This window comes from Arvicola amphibius, chromosome 17, assembly GCF_903992535.2.
Source record: "Arvicola amphibius chromosome 17, mArvAmp1.2, whole genome shotgun sequence".
NCBI lineage: Eukaryota > Metazoa > Chordata > Mammalia > Rodentia > Cricetidae > Arvicola > Arvicola amphibius.
In genome coordinates this window covers 18788-28418 of record NC_052063.2, presented here as the reverse complement: position 1 = coordinate 28418, position 9631 = coordinate 18788, and positions in this window count along the sequence as shown.

Sequence of the window (9631 nt, the reverse complement as noted above, 5' to 3'; positions counted from 1 at the left end):
TTGGGTACAGTGATTCTCTGGTTGGGTGTAAAAGCATTATTTTAAAAGTGGACTTTTTGAAAATACAGTTTGATGCTAATGATGGATAAAGAAGAGAGAAAAATAAGAGGCAAGAGAATTTTGAGGAAAATCTGTTTTTAAAGTTTTATGCTTACTTTGACAATTTTTTAAAATCCAAATTGTACTAATTCTAAAACAAATAGAATCATTTGGTCAGAAATCGGTAATAGAAGCTAAAAGTGTATGTAATCACATAAAAATGATGCAACTTCTTATGAAAAAATAATTATATTGAGATTTTTTCTTACAGATCAAAACAACTCATACCAGATTCTGTCAATTACATTTTCCTCATTCTAGGCTGTATACTTTTTGAAAAATAGTATAGTTAAGAACCCTAAATCCTTGTTTGATTTTAATTTAGGCTTCTAAAATATGGTACAATGTAAAGTTTCAGAGTTCTATAATAGCTGTCAGACAGGTTGGCGTATGTGTATGCATTCCTCAGTGACAGACCTTCGCTGTCTCATGAGCCTGGATCAGTGCTAAACATAGCACAGAGCAAAGGTTTGTTGAACAAACGGAATCACCTATCAATTCCTATGAAGTTCTGTATATGCAGTGAACTGGATGAAAATTTTAGATATCAAAAACTGAATGTTAGCAATTAATTGGAGGCATTACAACAAGGCAGGCAAAGGATCATAAACTTTACTAACTCCAGAGAATCAATTCTGCTTTTTCTGCTTCTAATGACATGCTTAGGCTAATACCTAATTAACGAGAGTTTGTCACTGTCTTTCTTCACAGCCTTGATGGTTATTACAGAAAGCTGATTTCTCTATAACTTTGATAAGATCTGTTTCACTGTAGCTCCAAAACTCATTTTAGCACAAGTCAAAGTCTTGCTAATTCTGGATAATCACAAGTCTGATAGTCTCACTAGTCCATTCATCAGTGACAATCAAACATTTTTTTCCATACGGCAAGAAAAAAATCCAATAATTGAATCACATTTTAAGAATTTGCTTTCCTGAATGACTGTCAGCATCTGTAGTTTTTATTGTGTCTCTTGAAAGCAGGTGCAAGTCCAAGTATCTTATTTGGCATAGTGGAGTCACAGTGGTGGTTAGGTGGAGAAGGCAGAGGGCCCAGTTAAAAACGGGATATTAAGGGTTCCAAGCTCCCCCTCACTGAGCAACCCTGAGACTCTGTGGTACGTGGAACTGAATTTTCTCACTTCAAGCTGGAGCAAGCAGGGACTTTCAGCCATGTCCTCAGTACCCACCAGGCAAGGGTCTCGAATGGCAGTCCTGGAGTGGAGCATGAGTTCTGCAGCACCTCTGTCTCATGGCTGCATTACTCTTTATATGCATAGAGACAAAGACGGAAATATGGTCTAGGAAAGCCCTAAAGCAAAGAGTGGGAGTTTTCCACAACTGGAAGTGGCACCCAGTCAACAGAAGCATAATTTCAAGGAGCATAAGGTAGGAAACTAAGATTCTCTACTTGTGGTATCATTTTAGTATAACATCTCAAAACTTCATCCAACTCTGCCTTCACCACTGTCTTTAGTTGCTCATCACGCGTTCTGCCCAGGGTGTCGCTTCTGATCAGGTGTCCCTCTACTCTGAATGACACAGCCAGGATCTGTTTGCAAAAATAGAACAGAAATACTAGGTAGATTGAATTTGAATTCACAACCCTCCTAAAGTTCCTGAGATATTTGATTCAGTCCAGTTGGAAATCTTGAAGCCTTATAAGCATGAATTGGCATGTACATATTATCAACTGTAGGGTAACAAGCTCCTCTCTCCCAGAGGCCATTCTTCAGCTGCTCTTGACATGATTGCTTTGCAAGATGATTCTCAGGTTCACTCCCGATCCAACCTCCCACCTCCAACTCCCTGATATGTCCCAGCTCATAAATCGCCAGGTCCTAACTGCCTGGGAACCCACAGCCCACTTCAACAGTGAAGGAGGTAGGTAGAATAGAAATATGAACATATATAAGCCTCTCACTCTGATCTTCATGATCTAGTTCCCTGACTTTATCCAAAGATAGTCAGTGGAACACACAGGTCACTCCTGCCAGTGACGCTGTTGGATGAACACAGATAGTCCCTTATATCTCTCCTCCTTGAGAGTCAAGGTGGGCCTCATTGACACATCTGCGGCAGGCTTCATGCCGTGGCCTCACTCTGACCATGATGCACACATGCCCCATCACCACGTACGTCTCCCACATGACCTACCCCCTCCAACACTCTGATTTGCCCCTGCCCCCCAATTGCCCAGGAACTCCCTGTGAAACCATATATCTCCCATGCCAGTTAAACAGGTGGAATGAATACACATATACAACTCCACCAATGAGCATGGAGAGCGAGTCACTGAGTTCCTGAATCCCGTTCACACAACTGCAAAAGCACATCTGCCTATGAGTCCCCAAATTCATGACCCATCCCCACAACACCCACACCCAACATATTGATTTATCCCCGGCCCCAAGGCAAGAACCTCTCTATCAAACATAAGCCACTCATCCCACTGACTCAAAGGAGATGTCTGCGGGTCTTAGGTTGTAATACTGATTCTCATGATCTGGTCCTCTGGGGTCATCAGCTGATCTGCACGAGAGTACTTCTGCTAATTCCCTCTATCAAGCAGAACCCTCTCTCATCTCCAGTAGATGCAATAGATCTGCATCTGCCACTTACCAACTCTGAGGCATTGATTCCACACAGACCCCAATTGTAAGAGGAACTCGCTGGAGATCACAGGCCACTCATGACAGTGAACGTGGTAGTACAATTACAGATGACTGTCAATCTACATCAAACCCGCCAGATTCTATTCCCCAGTTTAATGCACAGATCTGGAATAGACATCTGTTGCCGTGTTCCTCTATCCCCGCACCCTGTTGCCATCTCCAAGAGATGCCAGAAACCTTACCACACAGCTACATCCACATTCTCATGGATCCGTCCCAGCCCCTATATCCACCAGAAACTCCCTATGAAAGTAGAAGCCACTTCTGCCATAGATGCAGATAGGCCCTTTATGGGTTTCTGCTTCTACCTCTGACCCTAGAGGTCCAATCCCCCATTCGCATCCCCAGTTCTGCATTACAACACTTCCCAAGGATTCACATAGGATGCACACGTTTTCAACTCTGCCTGATCCTTGAGATCAAGTCCTCCACTTCCAGCCGTAGTGTGCGTTAAAGCAACTGCTGCTGAGTAGGCATATGCCCTAGATTGTGGTGCCATCTCAAAGAGATCTCACATATCTTTACCCCTAAACTCCCACCTCTGACTCCCTGATATGTCCCAGCTCATAAATCGCCAGGTCCTAACTGCCTGGGAACCCACAGCCCACTTCAACAGTGAAGGAGGTAGGAAGAATAGAATTATGACCATATATAAGCCTCTCACTCTGATCTTCAAGATCTAGTTCCCTGACTTTATCCAAAGATAGTCAGTGGAACACACAGGTTACTGCTGCTAGTGACGCTGTTGGATGAACACAGATAGTCCCTTCTATCTCTCCTCCTTGAGAGTGAAGGTGGGCCTCATTGACACATCTGCGGCAGGCTTCATGCCTTGGCCTCACTCTGACCATGATGCACCCGTGCCCCATCACCACGTACGTCTCCCACATGACCTACCCCCTCCAACACTCTCATTTGCCCCTGCCCCCCAATTGCCCAGGAACTCCCTGTGAAACCATATATCTCCCATGTCGGTTAAACACGTGGAATGAATACACATATACAACTCCACCAATGAGCATGGAGAGCGAGTCACTGGGTTCCTGAATCCCGTTCACACATCTGCAAAAGCACATCTGCCTATGAGTCCCCACAGACATGTTCCTTCCCCCCAACACCCACACCCAACATATTGATTCATCCCCGGTCCCAAGGCAAGAACCTCTCTATCACACATAAGCCACTCATCCCACTGATTCAAAGGAGATGACTGCGGATCTTCGGTTGTAACACTGATCCTCATGATCTGGTCCTCTGGGGTCATCCGCTGATCTGCACTAGAGTATCTGCTGCTAATTCCCTCTATCAAGCAGAACCCTCTCTCGTCTCCAGTAGATGCAATAGATCTGTATCTGCCACTTACCAACTCTGAGGCATTGATTCCACACAGACCCCAATTGTAAGAGGAACTCGCTGGAGACCACAGGCCACTCCTGAAAGTGAACGTGGTAGTACAATTACAGATGACTGTCAATCTACATGAAACCCGCCAGATTCTATTCCCCAGTTTACTGCACAGATCTGGAATAGACATCTGTTGCCGAGTTCCTCTATCTGCACACCCTGTTGGCATCTCCAAGAGATGCCAGACACCTTACCCCACAGCTACATCCACATTCTCATGGATCCGTCCCAGCCCCAATATCCACCAGAAACTCCCTAGGAAAGTAGAAGCCACTTCTGCCATAGATGCAGATAGGCCCTTTATGGGTTTCTGCTTCTACCTCTGACCCTAGAGGTCCAATCCCCCATTCGCATCCCCAGTTCTGCATTACAACACTTCCCACGGATGCACATAGGATGCACACGTTTTCAACTCTGCCTGTTCCTTGAGATCAAATCCTCCACTTCCAGCTGTGGTGTGCGTTAAAGCACCTGCTGCTGAGTAGGCATATGCCCTAGATCGTGGTGCCATCTCAAAGAGATCTCACATATCTTTACTCCTCAACTCCCACCTCTGACTCCCTGATATGTCCCAGCTCATAAATCGCCAGGTCCTAACTGCCTGGGAACCCACAGCCCACTTCAACAGTGAAGGAGTTAGGAAGAATAGAAATATGGACACATATAAGCCTCTCACTGTGATCTTCAAGATCTCGTTCCCCGACTTTATCCAAAGATAGTCAGTGGAACACACAGTTCACTCTTGATTGTGACGCTGTTGTGTGAACACAGATATTCCCTTCTATCTCTCCTCCAACGTTTCCAAATATTGTGACTTTAAATTAACACTTGAAAGTTAAGAAGAAAGGACTATAGTTTTTACTGTGTTTCTCAGTGAGCCATCCTATAACTTCCAAAGTCACAATTATCATTCTTTTTCTCCCTCTCTTTTTGTCTTTGTTCCTGCCTCTGTCTCTCTCAGGTTTGTTTTGTTTTTTTGTTTCTGTATTTTTTCAGTTTGTCTTCAATTATGTTTTATTCTGGTAGGGGTGGTTGCTATGCAGAGGGTGTATTCAATGGAATGACTGAACAACTAAGTTATGATGCATTATTGAAGTCCGCAGAGATTCAATTAAAGTTCACAATCTTAAGTTTTCCTTCTAAATTAAATAAAATTAGGTAATTGAATCTTCATGGTGGTAATGGTAACAGTGGCTTAGCTCATAATGAGCTTAGGGATGACTGAGATATTATGAGATCATGCCTTTTTCTCTACACCCCTGTTGTGTTTGCTTCCTTGCCATCAGGAGGTGAGCAGCTTTCTTTACCATGTGCCCCTGCACCAGGGTGTTTTCCTTTCCCTAAGGTCCATAGGAATGGGCTGGTGCCTTTTGAAAGCTGAAATAAACCTTCCTATCTTATATTGCTTACCTACATCTTCTGTAGAAGCACAGAGGGAGAAGCAACCCATCTTCCAGCTGTGCATTCAAAGAAAATTTTTTCATATTCATATCTTCTCTTGGTGAGTCTTGATATTGGATTTCTGAGCCTTAGCATAAAGGAAGTGATAGTTGCAATTGTTAATTATTTTATGCTTACCTTTTATTCCTTTTCCTTTCAGCAACTGAAAGTAATTTGGTCACCTAAACAAAGAGTATCCCATGTAAATATAATAACTATGCTCTCAAATCCTAACATAACATTCAGGGAAATGATCAATGTGGGAGGTAGCCACATTCAGGAAATTCCACCCTCTATTTGATTCTTTAAGGTTTTTGCCCCATTCTTTTCTAATTTCTTTTTTCTCTTTTTTCTCATGTTTGTTTTTCTCATTTAATGGTTGCTTGCTTTGTTTTGATACATGGTCCTATGTAGGTCTGGCTGGCCTTGATGTTTGCTCTATAGTAGAAGCTGGCTTTGGACTACAAATCCCCTTCCTGTACTCCCCAAGGGCGTGAGCCACCACTCTCTGGATTAAACCCTCATTTTAAAAACTTTTACACATGTAGGTAAGTCTTTCCTTTCACTGGTGCTAACTCCTGGTCCCATGAGGCCATCTTTGAAGAAAGGAACAGAGAAGATGTTGAGGCTGAGTCCTGGCAGCTGGATTCAGTTGACCTTCAGGTCAGGTGAAATATCTGAAAGCAGGAGTGGGATAGAGAATCTAGGGTCTTCGGGGAAGGGCTTACTCTCCTCTTATAAAAGTAACATTAAACTTGTTAAGACTGCACTTTGATCTTGTTAGCCTGCCTTTGAAGAAGAATGACCTTCCCTGGCAAACAATAGCACCAGCTGAGCTTAAATGACCAGAATCTCCTTTTAGACATCAGATTGAGAACCTAGTTTGGAAAATTACCAAGGGGTTTCCACTCCTGGAAAAAGTCATCAAGGTAAGTCTTGTGGTCACTGACATTGATGGAGAAGGACCTTGCTGTTTCCTGTCAAAGTAAGAAGCTATTTTCTTTTATTGACTCTTGGGATAATTCATCCCATCCCCTGATTCCTTTCTGACTTTCTTTAATGTTTCTTTTCTCCTCATCCTGCAGGTGGTGGCTGCCACCTGGCATGTCCTGACAGCACACCACCTTGGAAAGCCAGGAGTTTACATGTATTAAGGATGCAGACCCTAGCCCACCTTGTCCTTGGATCTGTGCATATAGATGGAGAGGAGCTGCAGCAGAAAGAGTCTGTTCTCCATTCACTTCCAATATTTGGAATTCTAGTCTGAAGGTTAAATTCTGACTATTAATTACATAAATATGTGCAATGCGTTAGAGTTCTTCAATATTATAGTCAACTGATTTAACCTGGGAGATACTGGATGAGTGTTTTATTTATTTAATCTCTCTCTCTGTCTCTTTGTCTTTCTTTCTGTGTCTGTCTGTCTCTGTCTCTCTGTCTCTGTCTTTGTCTCTCTCTGTGTGTGTGTGTTTGTGTGTTACACAGCAATCGTGTTTACATGTTACAATCCGTGTGTGGTCGTCAGGGGATAATTTATTGCCATCTCTTAACTAATGACATGAGATTAGATGCCCACCTCCCCTCTCCATGTTAAAATCTTTCAATCTTGAATTGTTTAGCTCCTGTGTATGTTATCCATGTGTATATATAACATGTACATAAACATGTATTATATATTATTTATGCATAAGAAAGACATGAGGATCATTACTTGTGGTAGGCTCATTTGGCCTTCTATACTGTTACTCCTCCTGTGCAAAGCCAGCACTGTTAATTGTAATACCAAGAACTGCCTTTGCCTCTTCCATCAGTGTCTGGCTTCCTTTCAGCCCTGATTTCTAAGAGTCAATGTGTTGCTCAATTCCTTATCAGCTTGGAATATGTCATGGTCTCCTGAGAAAAACATCAAAAATAAATCTGTTGTTTATGTAACCATTACCATAATTTCAATTGTTTCATACTGGCAGTACATAGGTCATTTTCTGCAACCTCTTCTTCTCTTTGCAATTACATAGTGTAGTTTATTCCCATTTCTACCTGAGCATATGTTTCACATTGTGAAGCAAGATACAGTGTTTGTTTTTATAAATGTTAAGTTTGGGATATGTTCATAGGTATTGTGTGTGTGTGTATGTGTGTGTGTGTAATTAGAATCTGTATTTCTAAATAAGATCCAGAAATACACTGGAAAAAGAAAAGAAGTCTTTCATGCATCATGTAACCGATGTTTTGGGAAATTCCATGGCACACAGTCACCATTGTTTTCATAGTAATCATTTCATCATGACATTAAAACTGTTTCAGTACTAAGTGTTTTTAAAACAATTATCCATCAATGAAATTAGTATTTTTCTTCTAAATTAGTATGAAATTAGTATGAAATTAGTAGTTTTCTTCTAAAAGCAGGTTGTTCGGTAGGAACAGTTGTATGAAAAATGGCTGACCTTTGGATACAGCTCCACAGCTATCTTCCTTAAATTCACATCCTAAATTCTTCCCTTGGTTCCTAGAAAACCAGTGGCTATGCTGAATTTTTGGGCTGTATGCAGGTAGACAGGTTTCCTCTTGAACAAGAACAGACCTGTCCCCACGATTTACCTATTGCTCCCCTTTTGTGCTTTTGTGTTCCTGAATAGCCTTTCAAAAGGTAGTCTCAAATTTCCCTGAAGTCCCAAATGGCAGGATTAATGTTTCTATGAACAGACCTCTTATGCCTCCAAAATGAACTCTTCCTTGCTAATTTCTCTTTAAGACACCAGCTTAATTGTATTTTAAACAAATGGGCTTCTTTGTTGGCCAACTTTTAAATGAGATAACAGCAATGTTCAGTCTCCAGCAGTATTGAGTGCCTCACCATAGTGCACAACTCCATTCAATAGCAGATTTAATCTCACACCAGCAGATTTACTGTAGAATAAACTGCCACTGAGATCATAATTAGTAAAACAACAACAAAAAGATCCAGCCCACTAAATATTAATTTCAAAGTAGGAGGCTACATTGCTGTGGAAATTTCCAGTCCTGTTTTTTTGTGTGTTTTGTTGATTTTGTGTATGATATTGGGAATTCATGCTATGTTTTAAGGTAATGTTCTCTTCCTGATCATGTAAGCAGTTGTTTCACTATCTAATATGAAAATGATGTTCAGCTTCTCAGATCCAGTGACGAGCACACTTGGGAGTTCATAGTGTGACTTGCTTTTAATGTGTCTTTCATTTCTATTATTTCTATGTTTTAAAAGCATATTCACTGTTAGAAAACAAGTAAAAAATGAGAGCTTTCAAAGGTTTCTTCTCATAATTTTCTTTGTTGCAGGTCTCAGTGACTGATTGTGATTCAGTGAAAACCGTGTTGTACAAACAGATGTTTCACAGGGATGCTCTGCCTACTGTATCTAAACAAATACTAATGAGGTAATGGGAAAGATCAGGGAAGGGGGAAGAGGGCTCACTGTTTACTCATCATCTCAGAGAAAACTCTGTACCCTTCTAACATTTCTGTTTATCTTAAATGATAACAAGATGCATTGCAATGACATACCAAGGGATTTGTTTTTCATAATTGTCTCAAATACAAATGCAAAAAATGTGTGCTACATAAGTTTAAAGAGGCTCATGTGTAAGCAGAGGTGAACTAAAGCGTTTAAGTTCAAGTGGACGAAGGCATATGTATATATAGATATATACAAATATATATATGTGTGTGTGTGTGTGTGTGTGTGTCTTTAAATACCATAAGCAGATTTTAGAAAATGTTCCTGTTGTTTTGCAAATGTAGAAATACACACTATGTGATAACGAGGTAGATCAATAACAAAGAAGGCACACATGTATCCTCTGTAATGTTGGTCTGTGTGCTCTTTCCAAGAGTTTTTCACTCCGAGTTGTTCCCTGAAAGCATGCCAGCTCACCTCCTATCACTCAAACATGCGGTTATGGCATTTGAGGCTTGTTTTATTTCTGGCATTAACGTTTTGATAATGAGAGTTTTATCAAATGAAATTTCAGAAATCTA